Source organism: Pristiophorus japonicus, chromosome 16, assembly GCF_044704955.1.
Source record: "Pristiophorus japonicus isolate sPriJap1 chromosome 16, sPriJap1.hap1, whole genome shotgun sequence".
In the NCBI taxonomy this organism is placed as follows: domain Eukaryota; kingdom Metazoa; phylum Chordata; class Chondrichthyes; family Pristiophoridae; genus Pristiophorus; species Pristiophorus japonicus.
Genome location: NC_091992.1, coordinates 46,919,046 through 46,941,466, shown reverse-complemented (window position 1 = coordinate 46,941,466; position 22,421 = coordinate 46,919,046). Strand labels below are relative to the sequence as shown.

Here is a 22,421-nt window from a genome sequence, read left to right as displayed (position 1 = left end):
GGGCTTGACAGAGCTAGGTCTTTATCCAGTGGCAAGGATTAACCAGGACGACTGGTAGACCTGCTCTGCTGCACGGATTTAGTGCGCACACATATCGCAGTGTGGGCAGGTTCATGCTGCCCCTGGGCCCTCGGCTCTTCTGGGCCCCGTACCCTCATTCACCGCACCCCTGCCACGATGTTCCAGGGCCTGGTGTTCCAGCTCTATTTGTAGCCCTGACCTGCGGTGGTGTTCTCATTTTGCCTTTGAAGTTAGGGGACAATCACCATTTTACTTTTGGTGCCATTTCCCATTTTCTCCTGCCTCACACTTGCACTGTCTCACCGTGAGCGGGCAGTGTGCTTCCTCATGTGGGCACTGACACTCCTTCCATCCTCCAGTGATGATCCTTATCTTCCTCCTCATACACCTGTCCCCTCACCTCCTCTATTGCCCGTCTCACATTAATGCTTCATGGTGTGGTGCTAACTGGTCTTACGCTACATGAACCCATTCTGTCTGCCCATGTCTTTCTGAAACCTTGCACTCATAGTCATTGATATTTCCCATTAGTAATACCTCTATTTAAACTTTAAACCATCTGCTTGATTTGCCAGCGATGTTTAATCTCATCTTAGCGGTCACGAATTGTGTGGATTCAGGCGGTCCCCCAACACTTTTAACATGTTCACAGCATTAGAGTAATCCTTTATGGACTGAAACTTGAATCCTTACATGTGCTGTAAATGGGATAGCCTGCCACAGGACTTAGAGTCATCCTTTTACCATGGTATTACTCACCAGTGCCCACTTGTCCACTCGGATTAGTACTAAATATCACAGTCACATACTTTTATTCAGTCTGAAACTAATAGCTGATTTTTATAAGGCAATCACACAGAAGCAGAAACCGCAGTGAACTTCTGACAGTTTGAATACTTAGAAAACAGTCAAGATTGAAGAGTAGAAACTGGGCAAACCAATTCAAACTGTGTAAATTCCCATATGCGGTTTCCTGTCGGCCTTGCTTAGATACTGAAACACTGAAAATGGGGGAGTTATGAGGCAGACCTAAACTTTCTACCTTGTTCTCATCTGGCGCTAAGTCCACTCATAGGAGTTTTTGGCCAGCAAGGTTATCACCTGTCAGGAATGTTATAGTTTTGCTTTTACCTGCTATTTCTGTTGCGAGATTTGGGGATTGCTATTAAAGCTCTCTGGAACAGGAATTAAGTCAGGAGAACAAAAATGAAAGAAGGCATGCTAAAGAGATCAAATATCATCAGAGGTGGACTGCCAGTAATCATCATTATGCCTCTAAACATATCTGTAAGCCTGCGTGTCAATGGACAGGGGGACCTACCTCTGCAGGCCCCAGTACAGCAGGTCAGCAGTTGTTGTAGAGCTGAGCCATATGTACACATGATGGACAGGCCACATCGTCTGCATGCCCGATACTAGACTCCCAAAACAAACGCTCTACTCGGAGCTCCGACACGGCAAGCGAGTCCCAGGTGGGCAGAGGAAACGTTTCAAGGACACCCTCAAAGCCTCCTTGAAAAAGTGCAATTTCCACCGACACCTGGGAATCTCTGGACTAAGACCACCCAAAGTGGAGGAGAAGCATCCGGGAAGGCACCAAACACCTCGAGTCTCTTCACCGGGAGCACGCAGGAAGCCAAGCGTAAACAGCAACCCAAGCACCCACCCACCCGCCACTCCAACCACCGTCTGCCCCACCTGTGACAGAGACTGTAGGCCCCATATTGGACTCATCAGTCACCTGAGAACTCATATTAGTGTGGAAGCAAGTCATCCTCAACTCCGAGGGACTGCCTAAGAAGAAGAATGTGCAAATAGACCTGCTGCCAAGTTCTACCATAGGGGAGGCACTAACAGTGCATGTCAAGGTCACCTCTGCAGATTGACCTCCTCCCAGGCTATATGAGGGTCACCTGAAATATCGGCCAATGTGCTGCCCACTTATGTATCAAACCAATACTTGACATATAACTGAGTGTGGACAGCACTTCCATCCTTTTCCCCACTGACTAGATCCAGCAGCATGACTCCACTGCCACGTTCACCACACAGTCTAAAGTGGAGAGAAGCTCATTGATGGCACCTTTGTTTTGTGCACGGTGGAATGGAGGGAGATGGGCCGGTTAAAGTACACCTGCCGAAGATTGGAAAACCTTGATCATTTCCAATTTAAAGTAGGCAGGGAGGACTTAGTTTCATTTGCTTTCACCAAACCGTTTCATATTCTCACATGCTATAAAGGGAAATATTTGCACACTGATTTGGGGGTGAGGTGGGAGTGCTCTCTCTCGCATAGCCCATGCCAGTTGCGGGTAGCTTGAGATTCCCACCCAAGGCAGCATCATGCTCCAATAAACACCATGAGTGGGGATGAAAGTCCAAATGGCAATAACTAGGGGCGACAGGGAGAGGCAAAGGGATATGAGAAAAGTTCTCTCACTTTTTACCTTCTCATACGTCTGTTTAGCCTCTTTTGTCTTTGACTTTTTTGCTTCGCAGCTGCCACTGGGTGATGTGCCAATGCAGAAGGCAGGCTCCTGTGGGACCACAACCAGTATTGGACAACCACTGGGTGATGTGCCAATGTTCCTTTCCCTGGGTGGACAGGCTGATGAGTTAGGGGCACCATGCCATAGTTTGCAAACAAATGAAAGAAAAACATTTGTTATGAAGGGAGTGTCCCTTTAAGAGGAGATATCGCACCTTGCTTACCCGTGATATTTACAAACTCAGATTAAACCAGTGCGCCTTCTCATCCCATTCCTCACGTTAATCTATTTTCGGCAACATACAATTATATTCTCTGTGAGCAGAAATTGCTTTATCACTCCCCCTTCCTGCATACTTTTATTTGCTGTTAATATTCGTTAATAAATGGTTTACTCAGTCAAGAGGAAATTTTTGTCAGAAGTTTGAACAGATGGTCACTGGCACATCCTGCTAGCATATTAAAAAGGCTCCTGTCTTCCATAACCAGACCCCCCTCTGCAACCAAAATAATATACTGCTTGAAGGTTTTCTAATTAAAATGCTTCCAACCCTGAATTAGGCAACAGAGCCAAATAGTAGGAACTGAACTTTTACAAGGCATTCCAATGTTTGTACAGTGCTGGCAGCCTCACACAGGGCAGCATGCACGGGGAAACTTCTTTAACTTGTGAAGTGGGTAACTGATTAAGCAGTAAAGAGTGGGTAAGTAACGGGACCAGAGTGAGGTGTCATCTGTGGCTAGTTGCTAGCACACTCACCTCTGTCAGAAGGTTGTGGGTTCACATCCCACTCCAGAGACTTAAGCACAAAAATCTAGGCTGACTGTCGTGCTGCACTGTCAGAGGTGCCATCTTTCGCGTAAGATGTTAAACCGAGGTCCCGTCTGCTCTCTCAGATGGCTGTAAACAATCTTAAGGCACTATTTCGACGAGCAAGGGAGTTATCCCTGGTATCCTAGCCAATATGTATCCCTCAATCACACGGACTGCAACGGTTCAAGAAGGCAACTCACCGCCATCTTCTCAAGGGCAATTAGGGATGGGCAATAAATGCTGGCCTTGCCAACGATACCTACAGTCCATGAACGAAGACAAAAAAAATCAACATGTAAAGAACTGATTATTTGGTCATTATCATATTGCTGTTTGTGGGAGCTTGCTGTTTGCAATTTGGCTGCTTTGTTTCCTACATTACAACAGTGACTACACTTCAAAAAGTACTTCATTGGCTGTAAAGCGCTTTGGGACATCTGTTGTTCATGAAAGGCGCTATATAAATGCAAGTCTTTCTTAATTGGGGTATGGAGACAAAGCAGGAAAGGGGTACGGAGATGAATGATCAGCCATGATCTTATTGAATGGTGGTGCAGGCTCGAAGGGCTGAATGGCCTATTCCTGCACCTATTTTCTATGTTTCTATGTTTCTAAGTGAATTAAACAACGTGGAAAGAGAAACAAATTGAGCAATAAAGAATGGGTAACCAGTTAGTATCCTGGCGAAGCTGCTTGAACTAGGTAACTAATAAAGTTCAGCATGGGTAACTATCTGCTATGAAATAAACAAACAGTTAAGCCGTGTGCAGCTGATAACTATTTAGCAGTGGCGTGTGTAACTAATTACAGAGTAAAGTGGTGAAATTGCCCTCTGTGTGACTATCTGAGCAGTGAATATGGGGTAATTACCTGCATTTACCCTCCTCCAAGTGTTATGATTTAATACTTTTCCACGTAGTTATTACTGCCACTGATAAACCATTAAATGGAACATAGAAACATGGAAACATGGAAAATAGGTGCAGGAATGGGCCATTCGGCCCTTTGAGCCTGCACCACCATTCAAGATAATCATGGCTAATCATGCAACTTTACTACCCCATTCCTGCTTTCTCTCTGTACCCCTTGATCCATTTAGCCATAAGGGCCACATCTAACTCCCTTTTGAATATATCTAATGAACTGGCCTCAACAACTTTCTGTTGTAGAGAATTCCACAGGTTCACAATTCTCTGAGTGAAGAAGTTTCTCTTCATCTCGGTCCTAAATGGCATACCCCTTATCCTTAGACTGTGACCCCTGGTTCTGGACTTCCCCAACATCGGGAACATTCTTCCTGCATCTAACCTGTCCAATCCCGTCAGAATTTTATATGTTTCTATGAGATCCCCTCTTATTCTTCTAAATTAGGAATTGTGCAGATTGAACAGCTTAATGATAGGAAATTAAGTCATAACCTTTGACTTAACTTCCATATATGGTAATAGAAGGAAAATGGAGGTAAAAGCCCAGTGCTTTGTTGGACATGACAGAGAATGGGCTTCATACTTTAATCAAAGACATTCTTAAAATAAATCGCTCAATCTTGGTTTAAACTGAGTTCCTGACAGTCCTGGCTATCAAGTTGCACCTAGCTAAGCTGTGAGGGGTAGACAGCTAGTTAAGCATTGTGCAGATTTAGCTAGTTAAGTAGCTCTGGGTAATTACGCAATGTGGAATTATGTCGAATTGAGCAATGTAGAGACAATAACAGTTTTGTGTTTTAACCTGTCAAGCAGTGCAGAATAGCTATCCAAGAGAGGATGAGGCAGGCAGTTAGATAAGCAAACTAGATTAATGGATTAGTTACAGCTATTTAAATGGTAGATAGCAGGTGAAGCAACCATTACCATGAAGATGTTTCAGAATGTGTGCAGCTTTGAGGTTGTCTCTGGATGGTCTGTGACGTAGAGACCAGGGTCCCGATCCACATTATGCCACTCACTCACAATGTGAATATTTCAACACTGACAAAAGATGACAAAATCTAGAAAGTGAATCCTTCCAACATTCACCCTCTTTGCTGGTAAACAAGTGTTCAGGAAAGCTGTTGAAAAGGACACTATGGGTCGGAATTTCCACAATCAATGCGTAAAGCTAATTTCTGGTGTAAAAGATCAAGGAAATTCAGGGCTAAATGTGTTACGCACATACTAACACTATGCCCAAATTTCCTGCGCCCAGTTGCATCATGGTTCATGGTTATAGTCCAGCTCCATGGTAGAGAGTGGTACACGCAAATTCCCTGTGATTACTCTGGATCAAAATGGGTGCAAGATTACACCCAGAGTTTTAGGCACAGCAGGAAACAAAGTCATAATTCTGGTATTTGATGGTGATTTTTTATTTCTCTTCACTGAGACCTGCATTTCATTTTCTGTTCCTTTGAAGACATTATTTTGGTGCCAGTATGAGTCACATTACAAATTGGGAAGCTTGCACAGTTGGATTTTCTGACGCATGCTGTGCCTAACGCACATGAATGGTGGTTAGTCGGCTTCAAACTTTAATTTCCGTACTTAAAGCAGGATGATGTGCGCTCTGTTCTTTTCGGACCCTGATTGTTTGTGGTGATTCCTGCTTGTTTATGCTGATGTTTACAGACCGGGCAGGAAATTTTGCTGTAAATTGCCGCCGAAACAGCGGGTGGAAATTTTGCCGTAACTTGCTGAACCAGGGGTCACAGTCTGAGGATAAGGGGTAAGCCATTTAGGACCGAGATGAGGAGAAACTTCTTCACCCAGAGAGTGGTGAACCTGTGGAATTCTCTACCACAGAAAGTAGTTGAGGCCAATTCACTAAATATATTCAAAAGGGAGTTAGATGAAGTCCTTACTACTCGGGGGATCAAGGGTTATGGCGAGAAAGCAGGAAGGGGGTACTGAAGTTTCATGTTCAGCCATGAACTCATTGAATGGCGGTGCAGGCTAGAAGGGCTGAATGGCCTGCTCCTGCACCTATTTTCTATGTTTCTATGTTTCTATAATCCCCACAAGAAGTTCTAGCTTTGTGTCTGCTATGAAATATGTCAGTCGGACAAACTAGAAGCAGTGTGTCGAGCTAACAAAGTGATTGATCTGACAAGGTGCAATAGTGTAACCTAATGCTCTGTAACTACAATGTTCAGTACTAAGATGAACGTTTTCTGTTCATTATTCTCACAAAAGTTACCAGAGAGGGTCATTGCAACAGACAGTAAGACTGTCAGGCTGGAAATTCGGTACCGCCCATTTTGAAGCGCTTATGGCGGCGGGGCGGATAATTTTGCGCCGGGAAATGGTTTGTGTCTGCAGCCGCAAAATTCATCATCTGGGCCTTGAGTGTGGGACGGAGCACTAAGGGAGGCGTTCCACACCTCTTTTAGGGTGCTAGGCCGGCTGAGCAATTGAAAATCCCGAGCTAAAAAGCCGGCCTCAGAGCGGCTGTAGGATCCGTTCCTCTTCCCCAACGATAAAAATTGGACTGTGAAATATAAAAATCCAGAACTGCATTAAAGCCCGCAAAAGGAGCTGGGCAGTAAGGGGTTAATTCAAACATTGCAGCCGAAAACCACAAACTCTCAAGAGACTGGAAAATCCACAGTGGCACAGATTGCTATACGAATGTTTTCTGTCTGGAAAAGATACAAGAACATTCACACATTCGTTTACCTTAAGGGATTGCATTGTTAAATGACCGTCCTGTGGACCATGGCCCCAGACAGTGTAGGCCCAGACAATGGGCATGATCCATGAGCCATTTGAATAAGAATGCTACTAGAAAACAACATTTACATATGCAGTTACCTTGGGAAGGTTGCATTGTCAGAAAGATCTTATCATACAGAACATAGAACATAGACATAGAACATAGAACATAGATGCAGGAGTAGGCCTTTTGGCTCTTCGAGCCTGCACCACCATTCAATAAGATCATGGCTGATCATTCACCTCGGTACCCCTTTTCTGCTTTCTCTACATACCCCTTGATCCCTTTAGCCGTAAGGGCCATATCTAACTCCCTCTTGAATATATCTAACGAACTGGCCTCAACAACTTTCTGCGGTAAAGAATTCCACAGGTTAACAACTCTCTGAGTGAAGAAGTTTCTCCTCATCTCAGTCCTAAATGGCTTACCCCTTATCCTTAGACTGTGACCCCTGGTTCTGGACTTCCCCAGTATCGGGAACATTCTTCCTGCCTCTAACCTGTCCAATATCGTCAGAATTTTATATGTTTCTATGAGATCCCCTCACATTCTTCTAAACTCCAGTGAATACAGGCCCAGTTGATCCAGCCTCTCCTCATATGTCAGTTGTGCCATCCCGGGAATCAGTCTGGTGAACCTTCGCTGCACTCCCTCAATAGCAAGAACATCCTTCCTCAGATTAGGAGACCAAAACTGCACACAATATTCCAGGTGAGGCCTCACCAAGGCCCTGTACAACTGCAGTAAGACCTCCCTGCTCCTATACTCAAATCCCCAAGCAATGAAAGCCAACATGCCATTTGCCTTCTTCACCGCCTGCTGTACCTACATGCCAACTTTCAATGACTGATGTACCATGACACCCAGGTCTCGTTGTACCTCCCCTTTTCCTAATCTGCCACCATTCAGATAATATTCTGCCTTCCTGTTTTTGCCACCAAAGTGGATAATCTCACATTTATCCACATTATACTGTATCTGCCATGCATTTGCCCACTCAGATAGGCTGTGGTCAAGGTAATCATGGATAATGACCCTAAACGAGGGACAATTAACATCAAGAGTGTTTCTACGAGAGATATTCACACATTCAATACAGCACAAGAACAGACTGCCATCGTTCCCATAAGGTCCGCAGGAAATCTGTTTCAAGATATTGCAAGTTGGATTTTGTATAAAGAAGAACTTCTTCGAAGAGTGAAGAGCAGATTAGACAGTCGACAAGAAGGACGCAAGCTGGTAACTATGGTCCAGGCCTATGATCAACACCAGGAAACAACCGTGAGTGGGTGATTGTATATTTCAGTCAAATCATAGAAGGGTTTTTGTGATTTAGTCTGAGTAATTTTGTATGTAACAGTCGAATCATGGACAGGTTTAACTGTGTCATATTGTGTCGATGCAAATTACCCTTGTGTAGGGGTTTGTATTTTGGGTTTTGTTATTCCGATATAAATCGCAGAGATTTATACTGGGGAGGTAATTATGTGTATGTTCAATAAACGAACAAATCTAAGGTTGAGGCAAAACCCTGTGCTGTGTGTATTTTGTTCTTATAAATCCTGAAGTCCAAGAACTGTGTGTAACTGGGGGAGTAGTATCAGAAACCCTTTCAAGGCTTCGTTAGGAAAAGAAAAATTGGCAAAAAAAACACCAAAAATATTCCCAATACCTTACTGATGCCACTTAAACATAAATCGCAAAAATTAAAAAATAATCACACTTACCTCAGGGAGACATTTCTTCCCTCAATGCCTTTGGAACAGCTTGGACAGCCTGCTTTCCCAGGCAGTCCCACTAGGGGGCGCTCAGAAATGATTTCCGCTGCCATTACTGCCCCTCTAGGGTGTGAACAGAGGCAGGAATGGACCAAATTTTCAGCTCGAGGTGTGTTTCTGGGGAGAGAGGGGATTGAGACATAAAGTGAGAAGAAAGACAGGTTGAGTTAATTTAAGAAAAGAGTGCAGGCCCTAATATTTTTATACTCTTATCTAGTGGGTGTTTAAGGGACAGAATCACCTTATCAGCTTGGGTCCTGGTGCAGACAAATACAAATAAAACACTGCAAGGCTGAGCTGCCATGTTTGACGGTCCAATACGTTTATCTTACAGCAGCTGCTATGTTGGCACAGTGCAATTTTTTTTCCCGGAGTGGAATGAATTGAAAGAAGAACGTGAAACTCATTCCCGGTTTTAGATCAGCCAGCCATGAAAAGAAGCTCTGGAAGTTAAACATATTCTCACTGAAAAATAAAATATTAAAGTGGGAGTCAATAAAAGAATGTAGAGAGCGAATTTTTCAAGAGTTGGTTAGAAGATCCAAACGGTACGGTGATAAAACTAAGGAATCCAGCACCTGACTTCATTTTAGAGTAATTTTCTTGTGCTTGTAGTGATTGGTTTATATTACAGCCTGCACCTTGTGCAGTGAATGCTGAAACACTTGGTTGATACATTCAACAGGAACTGATTCCCTGACCAGATCCTCACAGTAAGAAATAAAAACAGAAAATGTTGGGAATCTTAGCAGGTCTTAGCAGGAGAAAGAAACAGAGTTAACGTTTCAGGTTGATGACCCTTCATCAGAACTGGCAATGGTTCAAAATGGAACAGATTCTTAAGGAAGTGCTGGGGCCCTGAAAGGGGGAGGGGAGGAAAGAACAAAAGAGAAGGTCCATGATAGGGTGGAAGGCGGAAGAGATTTGATAGACAAAGGGGATAATGGGCCAAATTGAGATGGTAATAGCACAAGTTCAGAAACAAAAGATGAGTGTGGAGCTCTATAAGAAGCTCTGCAGGATGCTGGTCAGGAAATTGCGATCCCGCAGCCTCTGATTTTCCATCCACATCAATGAATGGACAGAGAGTCCGGGACTGCCAGCCTGTGGTTCCTCAATCAGCACTCCCTGACAGTGCTGTACCTCCCCAGGAGTGCCTGATCAGGGAACCAGCTCGGGGATTTCCTGCTTTGGCTCCAGATAGAGAAATCCTCGGTGTCAGCCTTGACTCAGTGGTAGCCCTCTCGCCTCTGAGTCAGAGGTCATGGGTTCAAGCTGCACTCTCGGAGGCGCTGTCTTTCTTAAACCGAGGCCCCGTCTGCCCTCTCAGGTGGGTGTAAAGGTTTGCTGGCACTGTTCAAAGAAGAACATAAGAACATAAGAAATAGGAGCAGGAGTAGGCCATTTGGCCCTTTGAGCCTGCTCCGCCATTCAATAAGTTCATGGCTGATCCGATCTAGGCCTCAACTCCACTTCCCTGCCCACTCCCCATAAGCCTTGATTCCCTTGTCATTCAAAAAGAGCAGGGGAGTTCTCCCTGGTGTCTTGGCCAATATTTATCCCTCAACCAACATCACAAAAATAGACTATCTGATCATCATCTCATTGCTGTTTGTGGGAGCTTGCTGTGTGTAAGTTGACTGTTGCGTTTCCTACATTATAACAGTGACTACATTTCAAAATGGCTTCATTGGCTGTAAAGTGTTTTGAGACACCCTGAGGTCGTGAAAGGCGCTATATAAATGCAAGTCTTTCATTTCCTTTAGAACATGATCAGATTGTGTTCCAAGGCTGCAAATGAGAGAAACGAGCTAGCTTCACTGCATCCCATCCCTATCCTGCTGTAGAGTGTAGCTGTTGAATAAGAATAGGATGGGGGTTAATTGCAGCAACACACACACACAGCAGGATGGCTTGTTGATACTCACTGATACGTGAATTGTCACGCAGGTGAGGTACAGAGGGCAGCAGTGCTTTGGGAGAAGAATGGAAACATAAATGCTGCTAAAGTAGCAGAGTGAGTGAGTGAGTGGCTGAGTAATCGCTCTTCATGCTAAGTTCTTTGTTCCCGCTCTCTCAGCGGGGAACTGTGCTCAAAGAGAGTGTGGATCAGAGAATCAGCACTGGCCTTGTGGCCCTATTCCAGCCTTCACTCCCTTTGAATGCAGCTTCCTCTGGGATTGGAGAATTACCCTCTCAATCCTAGGTTTCTATGTTCTCAGTTCGCTGAAAACAGTTCACTGAAAAACATAGGTTAGTATAAACATATCTTTAAAGCCTGATTATAAAATATCTTGACTGCAGGAAGAAAAATTACACCATTTATCTTTTATATCATTCATATCCTTCAATGAAAATAACTGTTTTTATTATACCACACGAAACAGCTGCAATGTCGCCAGTTTCCTCATATTATAAATCAGATTAACACTCCAATTAGAGGAGCAGAGTCTGCAGCCCTTCCGATGTAGACGTACATGAATGCACTGGAAGGGGCCACAAATTAGGCCAGGATGCAGTTATACCCATCCTGAGTTTTGTAAGTGGTTTCCCTTAGGTGTTTTCGATGCACCCCCATGTTACAATAGTTCTAGACCTGGGAGTGATTACTGTACTGAACAGATGAATGAGTCACGGACAAATACCTCGGTCTCAACCGTCAATGCTTCATTAAAGCTACCTCAACACAGCAAAACTGCATGTAAACACAGTGACGATATAGTACAATCCAATACCCTGGCTTGTCTAAACCGCCCGTATCGTGAAGTACCCAACGTCTAAACCCTCTGCTCGGATCCACAGGGTACCCCTGAATCTGTACCGACCGGCTGGGCGTACTCTTATGGTCCTCGCGGCAAAACCTCCCCACTAAAACCCTTCGAAGGCTTGGTTGGGATAACACACGACACCTCCTCACACTGTGATCTTAAAGATGCATGGGCAGGGATGATGCTCACCGATTCGTTGGCTTACTCGCTGCTTCTCCTGGTGAAAACATGTCTCTTCTGGTTCCGTACTGTCTATAGTATCCAAGTCCCAGTCTCAAGATTAGCTTCACATTTGGATAGCAAGGCTCTGGTTGCTCGTTGGTGGTTTCTTCTCTCCATCCCAGACGGAGTGCTTGGCCCTTGTAGAGGTGAAGCAAGTGAGAGCAAGAGGGAGAGAGATGACCACACGGCCAACTTTTATATCCAAAGTCTGTTTGCCTCTTCTGGCCAAATAAAGTTTTTCCTTGTTTCAAGGCTTCTGTCTGAGTGGCCCATGTGTATTCCAAAGATGGCTGGGGATGGGTTTTCGCTTCCAACTGGTCTGGGGCTTAATGGCTTTCTTTTGTTCTGGTTTCCCGCCTCTCAGGGTTATCTCATTCCAGATAATGGCTTGATCACTGACCAGTTCGCATTGCTTAAAAATAGACCCTCCATCTTTGCCCATTGCCTGTGATAAGTTGCCTTCTCCCGGCCATTGTAACTTCCCAGACCACTCCCGCCCATCAGATTTTGCATACAACATGGGAAAATACCTGGGCCCCTCCCACAACCGGCTGCCAGCGTTTTTCTGCAGTGAGAAATATTAAAACGCAATGTCCAGATATCCAACAATCCTTGGGGAGCTGATGCTTACAGTTTTCTGAGGCCTGTGTCGGGAGTGCAGCTTCTAACCTCCCCAACCAAGACCATCGATGCAGGAGGGGCCCAGGGCTGGGGGGGTCAGGATCTCCCGATGTCGGGAGTTTCCATGTCCCCAGCCCTCATAGAGTCCTGAGGGACTGCACATTGGTCGATGGGGTAAGCAAGGCTTTGGTAAACAAGGAAAGAGGTAGGCCTGGGTTCCAATCATATCATTGAGAGACCTACATGAAAGACCCATTGCTCGGGACTGAAAAGAATAAGAGGAATGAGGAAATAAAGCAAGAAGGCGTAGCGAGGAGATATTGAGCTTGTGTTTTACAATGCTGTTAACTGTGGGTGCGAGGGACGACTGAGGGCGATAAGAAATTCCAGTTTTGAAGTGCTGGGAAAGTATGAGTTAAAGAGATGGTGCAAAATTTCCCAAATTGATCCCCAGGTTTTAGGAATTGGCTGATGGTCTTTTGATGCCTATTTACTATCTCCAACCTCTGGAGATAGTAAGTGGGTATGATCTAGATTATTGCTCACGTGGAATTGTGGCAGACAGTTCCAACCATGGGTCTTCTCACTTTGAGCCTCCGAGCTTACATCTAGTGTAGTGCATTTATAATAAGTTGTGATAAATTATTCATTGTGTACTAATAAGAAAGGCCTTTACAAGCACTTGGGGATCATTATCTACAGTAACTGTACCTTCTTCAGATTTTCAATCAGATCTGGACTGAAGTCATTTAATACATGGTTGTCATCAGGATTAATACTGAGTGGAAAAGTGTGTGTAACTCAGCTAGCTATAAGCTAAACACAAAGACGAACTGCAGCCAAGAATGTTGGGAATGTGGCTTACAACAGAGCTGACAACCTTATGGAGAAACAGAAGGCTCCTGTCTAAGTAGCTGCGTTTCATTTACTGTTCCACAATTGTTCAACATTTACTTTAGCCACCCTTTTCCTTTTTATATACCTATAGAAACTCTTGCTATCTGTTGTTATATTTTGTGCTAGTTTACTTTCATAGTCTATCTTCCCTTTCTTAATCATTTTTTTATTCGTTCTTTGCTGGCTTTTAAAAGCTTCCCTGTCTTCTGTCCTCCCACCAATTTCGACCACTTTGTATGCCCTTGTTTTTAATTGGATACCATACTTTATTTCTTCAGTTAGCCATGGGTGGCTATATTTTCTCTTACACCATTTCCTCCTCACTGAAATATATTTTTCTTGAGAGTTGTGAAATATCTCCTTAAATGTACACCACTGTTCATCAACCGTCCTACACTTTAATCTATTTTCCCAGTCCACTTTACCCAACTCTGCCCTCATACCTTCATAGTCTCCTTTATTTAAGCTTAGTTCGCAGGTTAGGGATCCATCCTCCATCTGAATTTGAAATTTAATCATGCTATGATCACTCATTCCGAGGGGATCCTTTACTAGGAGATTGTTTATTAATCCTGTCTCATTACACAGGACCAGATCTAAAATAGCCTGCCCCTGGTTGGTTCCGTTACATACTGCTCAAGGAACCCGTCCCTTATGCACTCTATGAACTCCTCCTCAGGCTACCCTGACCAATTTGATTTGTCCAATCAATATGGAGATTAAAATCACCCATGATTATTGCTGTTCCCTTTTACAAGCTCCCACTATTTCCTGGTTTATGCTCCGACCAACAGAGTTGCGACTGTTAGGGGGCCTATAGACTACACCCACCAGTGACTTATTCCCCTTATTGTTCTTTATCTCCACCCAAACTGTTTCAACACCCTTATCATTTGAACCAATATTGTTTCTTACTATTGCAGTGATTCCATCCTTTATCAATAGAGCTACCCCACCTCCTTTTCCTTTCTGTCTGTCCTTACGTATTGTCAAGTACCCCGGAATATTTAATTCCCAGTCCTGGTCACCTTGTAACCACGTCTCTGTAATGGCTATCAGATCATACCATTTGTCTCAATTTGTGCCGTCAACTCATCTATTTTGTTACAAATGCTACGTGCATTTAGACAAAGTGCCTTTAAGTTTTTTTTTTAACCCTTTTTTCCTACTTGTTTCCTCTCTCCTTCAAACTCACTTTCTTTATTTTTGCTTTCTAATTCCAGCTTTAGTCCCCTCCCTCCTGAATCTATTTTCAGGTTCCCATCCCCCTACCAAGCTAGTTTAAACCCTCCCCAACAGCACTAGCAAACCCCTGCAGCGAGGATATTGGTCCCAGCTCTGTTGAGGTGCAAACCGTCCGGCTTGTACAGGTCCCACCTCCCCCAGAAGCGGTCCCAATGCCTCAGGAAACTAAAGCCCTCCCGCCTGCACCATCTCTCCAGCCACATATTCATCTGCTCTATCCTCCTATTTCTGTACTCACTAGTTCGTGGCACTGGGAGTAATCCGGAGATTACTACCTTTGAGGTCCTGCTTTTTAATCTCTCTCCTAGCTCCCTAAACTCTGCCTGCAGGACCTCATCCCTCTTCCTACCTATGTCACTGGTACCGATGTGGACCACGACCTCTGGTTGTTCACCCTCTCCCCCCAGAATGCCCTGCAGCCACTCAGTGACATCCTTGATCCTGGCATCAGGGAGGCAACATACCATCCTGGAGTCACGTTTGCAGCCGCAGAAATGCCTGTCTGCTCCCCTGACTATTGAATCCCCTACCACTGTAGCTCTTCCATTCTTCTTCCTCCCCCCACCTGTGCATCAGCTCTTTGAAAGAACAATCCGTTGGGTCCTGTTTCTCTGTGTCATGACCATCCAAACCTTGGTCCAGGATCCATGTAGATTTTGCAGGTCCCTTCTTGGGCAAGATGTTTTTAATGGTGGTGGATGCTTAATCGAAGTGGATAGAATGCATAATCATGTCATCTAGTACGTCCATGGCAACCGTAGAGAATCTCAATGTCATGTTCGTGACACATGGTCTACCTGACATAGTGGTGAGCGACAATGGGTCGTGCTTCACCAGTCAGGAGCTTCAGGAGTTTGGAAAACTTAAAGGCATAAAACATGTAAGGTCAGCACCATTCAAGCCTGCATCCAATGGGCAAGCAGAACGCGCAGTACAAATTATCAAGCAAAGCATGAGGAGAGTAGCCCAAGGGTCACTGCAGACCCGCTTGTTTTGCATACTGCTGAGTTACAGGACAAGACCCACACTCACAGGGGTCTCGGCTGCTGAATTCATGATGAAAAGAGGTCTTAAGACCAAGTTATCTCTTGTACACCCGGATTTAAGAAATTATGTTGAATACAGAAGACAGAGTCAACAAGGGTACCATGATCGCGCAACTGTGTCACGCGAGATTTCTGTTAATCATCCTATATATGTGTTGAATTATGGTCAGGGTCCCAAATGGATCGCTGGAACGGTCATGGCCAAAGGAGGGCAACAGAATATTTGTTATTAAGCCCAAGAATGGGCAAACTTGCAGGAAACACATGGATCAAACAAAGCTGAGGCACACAGACGAGCCAGAGCAGCCGGACGAAGAAACTCTCGACGACCAACCAACCTACCAGCAGTCTTCAGTGGACTCAAGGGTTATCAGTGAACCCAGAATTTCCATCACGGACTTGTTCAATAAAAATGGACTTACAATTCCTGACATGGCCACTGCCGCCCCCAACATGTCAGCCAACCAGTCACCAGCCACAACAGACTCCGCACATTCACCCAAGGCCGGAATCGAACTGAGACGGTCAACCCAGGAGTGCAAAGCACTGGACCGTTTCAACCTGTGAAAGACTGTGATAAGATCTCAGAACAGGGTATTGTCATATATGTACATGCTGTTTGTAGCCACCAGATGGTGTCATTGCTGGAGGCCACTGAGCAGCACGCACATGGTGCTGCTCTGATATCAAAGGCCAGCCATTTTGTGAGTCAGACACTTTGGGCCAAAATAAAGCAGAAGCAAGGTTGTACCTTGCTTATGTAAGGGGTGGTTTGCAGGGGGTCAGCTTTCCCTTCTGACCTTTTCTGAGCAGTTCCGAATCGCTCCCACACCCTTGGTTCTAGACACTGGAATTATGAAGGGACTGTGACAGACTTGGACAGACAATCGGTTTCAAGGTAGGAAGCAGGTATGGCTTTATTGTGTTTAAAAAGAAGTAAAAGGCACACCTTTAATAACACACACAGACCAATACACACTGAGGAGTACAACACATTGAATAAAATGTCCAATTACAGTCTGTGGGGAAAAGAATACAGCTTAAACTCTAAATGGGGTAAAGTGGCGAATGCAGATACATTTACACAAGTTATCCCAGCCTCCCTCCTCCCAATTCCCCTAACTAACGAAGTTATAGCTCTGGGGGGGTTCAGGGGCTATGCTCACCAATCCCCTTTTTGACAGTTCCAACTCCAGGGTTCGCCTTAGTTGTCCCTGGGGTTCGCCTTAGTTGTCCACGTTCTGTAGTCTGTACCCCTTGGTAGCGTAGGACCAGCTTGTAGAGTGGAAAAATCTTCGGTTTTTCTTCGGTTTTGTCGGGTTGGTTCCGGTTGACTGTTGGGTTGGTCGCGATGGCCCGCAACTTTCCAATAGTCATTTTGACAGCCTGTTTGCTGTTGTGGTGCTGTCCTTCTGGGTTTTAGAGATTCCTTTTCGCCGATGTTTCGGGGTCCCACTTTTCGAGGCTGGTGTAGAACTTATGCAACGAGACTGTTAACTTAATAGTGTCTCTTGAAGCACACCTAACTGCCAGAACAGACTTCAATTATACTAAAACAGGTTTCCTTATCTTCCATCAAATCTAGCTCAGTTCTTTAGAAACATAGAAACATAGAAAATAGGTGCAGGAGCAGGCCATTCAGCCCTTCTAGCCTGCACCGCCATTCAATGAGTTCATGGCTGAACATGAAACTTCAGTACCCCCTTCCTGCTTTCTCGCCATAACCCTTGATCCCCCGAGTAGTAAGGACTTCATCTAACTCCCTTTTGAATATATTTAGTGAATTGGCCTCAACTACTTTCTGTGGTAGAGAATTCCACAGGTTCACCACTCTCTGGGTGAAGAAGTTTCTCCTCATCTCGGTCCTAAATGGCTTACCCCTTATCCTCAGACTGTGACCCCTGGTTCTGGACTTCCCCAACATTGGGAACATTCTTTCTGCATCTAACCTGTCTAAACCCGTCAGAATTTTAAACGTTTCTATGAGGTCCCCTCTCATTCTTCTGAACTCCAGTGAATACAATCCCAATTGATCCAATCTTTCTTGATAGGTCAGTCCCGCCATCCCGGGAATCAGTCTGGTGAACCTTCGCTGCACTCCCTCAATAGCAAGAATGTCCTTCCTCAAGTTAGGAGACCAAAACTGTACACAATACTCCAGGTGTGGCCTCACCAAGGCCCTGTACAACTGTAGCAACACCTCCCTGCCCCTGTATTCAAATCCCCTCGCTATGAAGGCCAACATGCCATTTGCTTTCTTAACCGCCTGCTGTACCTGCATGCCAACCTTCAATGACTGATGTACCATGACACCCAGGTCTCGTTGCACCTTCCCTTTTCCTAATCTGTCACCATTCAGATAATAGTCTGTCTCTCTGTTTTTACCACCAAAGTGGATAACCTCACATTTATCCACATTATACTTCATCTGCCATGCATTTGCCCACTCACCTAACCTATCCAAGTCACTCTGCAGCCTAATAGCATCCTCCTCGCAGCTCACACTGCCACCCAACTTAGTATCATCCGCAAATTTGGAGATACTGCATTTAATCCCCTCGTCTAAATCATTAATGTACAATGTAAACAGCTGGGGCCCCAGCACAGAACCTTGCGGCACTCCACTAGTCACTGCCTGCCATTCTGAAAAGTACCCGTTTACTCCTACTCTTTGCTTCCTGTCTGACAACCAGTTCTCAATCCACGTCAGCACACTACCCCCAATCCCATGTGCTTTAACTTTGCACATTAATCTCTTGTGTGGGACCTTGTCGAAAGCCTTCTGAAAGTCCAAATATACCACATCAACTGGTTCTCCCTTGTCCACTTTACTGGAAACATCCTCAAAAAATTCCAGAAGATTTGTCAAGCATGATTTCCCTTTCACAAATCCATGCTGACTTGGACCTATCATGTCACCATTTTCCAGATGCACTGCTATGACATCCTTAATAATTGATTCGATTTGTTTCGATTTTTCAGCCAGCTAACTGAAACTTGATTAAGTGGTTTTAATCTGGCATTAATAGGCTTTTCGAAGTTGGTGAGCTCTCCATTGTGCTAGTCTGGCCTGAGCCAGATATTTCTATGCCTGTTGAAAAGGTGTTGGAATATGTATGTGACATTTGGGTCCTCCGGGTGCGATGATAAATGTTTCTTCCATCGTTGATTGTTTAAATGCTAATGTTTTCAAGGGGCAAGTTTCGAGGGTATACAGTTCCCAGACAATTTGATTAGTTCCAATGTCCAAACTGGCCCTTTAGATATTGACCCCACCCCTTTTCTTGAAGACCTAACATACACCTTTTAAAAATCCCAAATTCGATTAAAGTTCGTAGTTTCTTCCATGTGCACTTTCGGATTTCAAACTTTCTGGTAGATAGTTCCAAATTAAATTCCCTTTCCTTTGAGTTCAAACACTGGGGGGGGTCTCCATGAATGCACCCCCTTTTATCTCCTGCAGGCCTCGTCTGCCGCTTTAAAATTCATTTGTGTCCCAAAGTTTTCCTTCCATTTTAAAAGTCCAGAAAGGGATTCTTCTCCTCTGCAGGGGAAAGGTACCTGGAATCTTTGCGAGATATTGGTAAATTCTCCACTTAGTTAAACAGTACTCAGTTTGAACCTTTATTGCATACATAACACCGTTTAACTTGCTCTTTTTCTAATATTTATCCACTTTCTTTTATAAACACCATTAGGATTCTGAATCCACCACTGTCTCTCACGGGGCACTCTAATCCTGCAAATCTTTCTTAAATCAATTGCTAAAGTATAATGAGAGACAGCATCAGGATAAAATACGCTTCTGTTTTGTCTTGCACTGTTCAGATTAAATCACTGAATCTGTGGCTATGTTTTTGGGACGCGCCTATAGGCCGTATGTATGTGCTGCTCACAGATCCTAGAGCCCACTGCAATTCTAATCCAAATATCTCACCAAATGAGTCTTGTGTGGATTCAACTATCTATTTAGGTAGAGTCCTACCTCAGAGCTAGGCTGAGAAGTGATGAACTTAAATCACACATAGAGTCAGCATAGAGCACCAGCCAGCTCTGGGATTCATCACCATGTTCGGTCTTATTTATACAAGGAAACTACAAATGACGAATAACCTTGGTCTCTGGTCTGTTGTTCAATGGGAGGATTACAATTAACATTAAAGTATCTGATCTGTGACTGCAGGACTCCATGTTGTTCCGTGTCGCACTCTTTGATGTTGCTAACTCCCATGGAGAGCATCCTATGAGCCATCGATCGGGTCTTCACTGCCAATTACTGGAGATGAAAAAGTAAAACTTCAAGAAGAGATGTGTGATGTAGTGATCTGGTCTTTGATTACACGTGGACTCATCCATCAGCCTTGTGTGAGCTAGTTCAGCTCCCTCACACTCAGGCTTATCTTTAAGTTATGAGGAAAGATTGCATAGGCTGGGGTCGTTTTCCTTGGAACAGAGGAAGCAGAGGGGAGATTTAATTGCGGTGTATAAAATTATGAGCGGCCTAGATAGAGTGGATAGGACGGACCTATTTCCCTTAGCAGAGCGGTCAATAACCAGGGGGCGTAGATTTAAAGTAGTTGGTAGAAGGATTAAAGGGGAGATGAGGAAAAATGTCTTCACCCAGAAGGTGGTGGAGGTCTGGAACTTATTGAAAGGGTGGTAGAGGCAGAAACCCGTATTACATGTAAAAAGTACCTGGATGTGCACTTAAAGAGCAGTGACCTACAGGGCTACGGACCTAATGCTGGAAGGTGGGATAGGCTGAGTAGCTTTTTTTCGATGGGCTGAGTGGCCTCCTTCTGAGTCATAATTTTTCAATGATTCTACGAGTACATTTCTTCACACTCAGGCCAAAGCCTACCCCCACAACAATGAACGGTTGTCTCTTATGATCGAATTACATAACTTGAACTGAATGTTGTTGCACAATGTGATTTGATTGGAATGTTGTGAGCTTCATTTCCCCACATGTTACGGAATGATATATCCCAATTTAGGACTCGGCTCCATAGATGTGTCATCACTGGTTATAGACTTGACATTCTAGTCACTAGAGTGGCCCCGTTAGCAGATCTGATTTATTGGCTGTTCTCACAGAGCCTATAGTTCCACACACTCAAACATCATCTGTGGCAGGCTTTGGAACAGGTATCCACATAAGAACATAAGAACATAAGAAATAGGAGCAGGAATAGACCATATGGTCCCCCCAAGCTTGCTCCACCATTTAATACGATCATGGCTGATCCGATCATGGATTCAGGTCCACGTCCCTGCCCGCTCTCTATAATCCCTTATTCCCTTATCGGTTAAGAAACTGTCCATCTCTGTCTTAATTTATTCAATGACCCAGCTTCCACAGCTCTCTGAGTCAGCGAATTCCACAGATTTACAACACTCTGAGAGAAGAAATTCCTCCTCATCTCAGTTTTAAATGGGTGGCTCCTTAGTCTAAGATTATGCCCCCTAGTTCTAGTCTCCCCTATCAGTGGAAACATACTCTCTGCATCCACCTTGTCAAGCCCCCTCATAATCTTATATGTTTCAATAAGATCACCTCTCATTCTTCTGAATTCCAATGAGTAGAGGCCCAACCTACTCAACCTTTCCTCATAAGTCAACCCCCTCATTCCTGGAATCAACCTAGTAAACCTTCTCTGAACTGTATCCAAAGCAAGTATATCCTTTCTTAAATATGGAAACCAAAACTGCATGCAGTATTCCAGGTGTGGCCTCACCAGTACCCTGTATAACTGTAGCAAGACTTCCCTGTTTTTTATACTCCATCCCCTTTGCAAAAAAGGCCAAGATTCCATTGGCCTTTAATATTTCTCCATTTAAATAATAACTTGCCCTTCGATTTTTTTTCTGACAAAGTGCATAACCTCACACTTTCCAACATTATACTCCATCTGCCAAACTTTTGCTCACTCACTTAGCCTGTCTATATCCTTTTGCAGGTTTTTTGTGTCCTCCTCACACATTGCTTTTCCTCCCATCTTTGTATCGTTAGCAAACTTGGCTACGTTAAACTCGGTCCCTTCAACCAAGTCGTTAATATAGATTGTAAATAGTTGGGGTTCCAGCATGATCCCTGCAGGATCCCACTAGTTACTGATAGCCAGCCCGAGAATGAACCATTTATCACGACTCTCTGTTTTCTATTAGTTAGCCAATCCTCTATCCATGCTAATACATTACCCCCAACCCCGTGAATTTTTATCTTGTGCAGTAACCTTTTGTGTGGCACCTTGTCAAATGCCTTCTAGAAGTCCAAATACACCACATCCACTGGTTCCCCTTTATCCACCCTGTTCGTTACATCCTCAAAGAATTCCAGCAAATTTGTCAAACATGACTTCCCCTTCATAAATACATGCTGACTAGGGGCATTACATTTGCAGTTTTCCAATCTGCTGGGACCTCTTCAGAATCCAGGGAATTTTGGTAAATTACAACCAATGCATTCACTATCCCTGACATGACTTCTCTAAAGACCCTAGGATGCAAGCCATCAGGTCCAGGGGATTTATCTGCCTTTAGTCCCATTATCTTACTGAGTACCACCTCCTTAGTGATTGTGATTGTGTTAAGTTCATTCCCCCACTATAGCCCCTTGATATACTGTTGGGATACTTTTAGTGTCCTCTACCATAAAGATTGATACAAAATATTTGTTCAGAGATTCTGCCATCTCCATGTTCCCCATCACTAATTTCTCGGTCTCGTCCTCTAAGGGACCAACATGTCCTTTAGCCACTCTTTTCCTTTTTATATACCTGTAGAAACTCTTGCTATCTGTTTTTATATTTCGTGCTAGTTTACTTTCATAGT

General features: G+C 44.3%; 1 long non-coding RNA gene across 1 annotated transcript in view; it reads right to left on the bottom strand.

The window, feature by feature from the left end:
- Nucleotides 1-22,421, bottom strand: part of LOC139227035 (uncharacterized) — a 223,531-nt gene that overhangs the window by 136,169 nt on the left and 64,941 nt on the right. The window contains exon 2 of the long non-coding RNA XR_011587359.1: nucleotides 8,738-8,905. This is a non-coding gene — a long non-coding RNA (uncharacterized lncRNA). The remainder of the gene's footprint in view (nucleotides 1-8,737; nucleotides 8,906-22,421) is intronic.